The 2,500-nt window shown below is 49.2% G+C and overlaps 1 long non-coding RNA gene across 1 annotated transcript in view; it reads left to right on the forward strand.

Annotated features, from left to right (window-relative positions):
- The first annotated feature begins 1,895 nt into the window (after nt 1-1,895).
- Nucleotides 1,896-2,500, forward strand: part of LOC145653244 (uncharacterized) — a 3,822-nt gene continuing 3,217 nt past the window's right edge. Inside the window, exon 1 of the long non-coding RNA XR_014119621.1 lies at nt 1,896-1,944. This is a non-coding gene — a long non-coding RNA (uncharacterized LOC145653244). The remainder of the gene's footprint in view (nt 1,945-2,500) is intronic.

The following is a 2,500-nucleotide window of genomic DNA, read 5'->3' on the forward strand; positions in this document are numbered from 1 at the left end:
AGCCATCTGTGACGCCGGGAGCAGGTGACACATGGCCTCACTCTGGAAGTAGGTGTGAGATTGGATAAAGATGTTAAACTCTTCAAGACCTTTTAAACGTGTCCATTACAGAGCACTACTGGTAATTTGCTGAAAATTCTTACCAAAGAGGAGGCTTAATGGATTTATGAATGGCACAGAACTTTTATACAGCCGAACACCCGACATCTTTTCATCCTGCATAATTAAGGCAGAATTCATATTCTTCCTCATTCCGCCCATATTCCTGAAAGGCTGGGGCAGGCCGGGAAGCACCGTAGTGTAGCCGCGTCCGCTCCGTTACCCATCAAAGGGACGCTCCGCTCTGTGAGCGGCCGACTCCCCCTGGTGGAAAGATTCCCGCTCGAAACGCCGGTTCGGTCCGCTTCCTTTTACGGCTCACTGTTAAAATCCGCCTCACCGTGCCACCCCGCCGTGGCCCGAGGTACTCAAGATGGGCAGTCTGGCATTGTGATCACTGTCATCCCCCTCGGGCACTGCCGGTCTGCTGCTGTATGCTGATGAATGAATACGCAATCAAGTCCCATCATTAGTGCGGCGTCCCGCTGGGAAGACCCGCAAACTCAGCTGCCTAGACCTCACTGCCCTCTCTCTCCACCCTTCTGGCTCACTGTCAAACTCTCCACGATTCATCCAGGGCCAGGGCCTCGCTCTCTTTTCCGCAGCCCCTCCCGTGGGCTGCTGGACTCGGAGCCCGTGGCTCAGCTGGGCGGGGGGAGGGGGCGTGGAGGTGTGGAGAGAAGACAGAGCAAGGTGGATGAATCCCCCTGTCGTAGGAGACTCCGTAGCTTCGACGGCTTGTCTTTCCCAAAGCAACCTGAGCTGGAGGACAAAGCGATAGTTCAGCACTTTCTTCTCACGAACGCCTGATGGCCGGTGTTGGGTGTTTTCTCCCAGACCCCTGGCCCCCCGTTTCACTGCATGGGTTATGTCTGGTGCAAGCCAACATAAAGCTCCACAAAACAGAGGGTTGGTGTGCACACTCCACTAACGGGGGTGTTTCCCTTCTCCTACAGCCCATGGAACTTCATTTGAAAGTTCAGTCACTCTCACGAGCCAAGAGAAAACATACTGTTGCCCCTCGTCGGCCAGATAATTACGGACTTTTGATTATCTGCCGTCGTTGTCTGGAGAGCTGGCGTCTGTTGCCAACAGGCAAGTGTATATACGGCCTGGTGCCGCCGATGGTCTCTGCTTCAGTCGTAATTGAGTCAGATGGGACTTGCCAGTGCCAGGGTTCACTCTGCTCCCGTGTTTAAAGGCCTGTGCGGCCAAGACCACCTCATTAGTGCTTGCAGTATGCAGCCCTGCTGCAAGGAGGCTGCGATGTGCAGCGACAGCCTGCAGGATGGCGCTGTGGAGCACTGCCCCATGGTTGGGGTCCGGGTGGGGGGGATGTTCTTGGCGTGGCAGGATACTGGGTGGCTGGTGCAGAATATTGTATTACAGAATTTGGCAACAGTAGATATCAATGCGCCATCTGTAAAGTGGTATTTTCTATGAATGTTTAATGACTACTGGAAAGCTACTCAATTTCCAAACTCCAGAAAACAATAAACTTCAGACTGCTCATATTTCTGTGTCATTATATACATAAAGCTCACCAGTTTTGAAATAACACCCACAATGTTTATATAAATCCATGCATTACAAATCTGCTCTGTAGGAGTTAATTCCAGCACGGAAGCTGGCGGTATAAACCTTGCGTTAAATGCAGAGGATGTCTGTATGTTGATCAGTTTGTTCCTTTAGGTCAGTTGCTATGGGTTTCACATGAAGAGCGATGTGAATAGTCAGCGCTGCAGATATCTGAGCCGGTTTTATTTTCGTTGATTGCGTCACGCTGCCATTTCTCAGCAGGTCTCCCTGGATTACCCCTGCCGCAAACGGGAGGCTGCAGGTGAGGTAGGTAATCCCTGCCCCCAACACACAACCCCCCCCAGACTCTGTACGCCAACACCAGCTTCTTCTTATCAGGCCCTATATCGACCAGGCCGAACCGCAGAGCCGTGTCCACCCGAGCTACAGGGGCAGCCGTTCTGGTTCTAGTTCTGGTTCTGGTTCAGTGCACTCACCATGTCTTCTGGGTTAACTCTTGACATGCTGAAAAAGAGAAGTCCAGACAGACATGTGTGAGCTCAGTGCTTACAAACACAATCCATACTGATTTACAATCCACACTGATACACACAGTTAACACAGATTTAAAACAGTTTAATGCATTGTACTGTTACCTAAAGTTACTGTTAAGTTCAATTTTAAATAAACAGTATGAGGTTACAAATTTATAACAAATTAGAATAACAGTTAAATTCAAGACAACATACATTTCTAGCATCATACTGTTATAAAGATGTGTAACAGTACAGTTTGTTTGATGTTTCCTTTTGATCCAGGTACAATTTAGAAAAGAATGTATTTTATATCTAATAAATACTAGCTCAGTTCATTCCCACAGTGT

The sequence above is a fragment of the Electrophorus electricus genome, chromosome 23, assembly GCF_041902795.1.
Source record: "Electrophorus electricus isolate QZ-2024a chromosome 23, ASM4190279v1, whole genome shotgun sequence".
Taxonomy (NCBI): Eukaryota; Metazoa; Chordata; class Actinopteri; order Gymnotiformes; family Gymnotidae; genus Electrophorus; species Electrophorus electricus.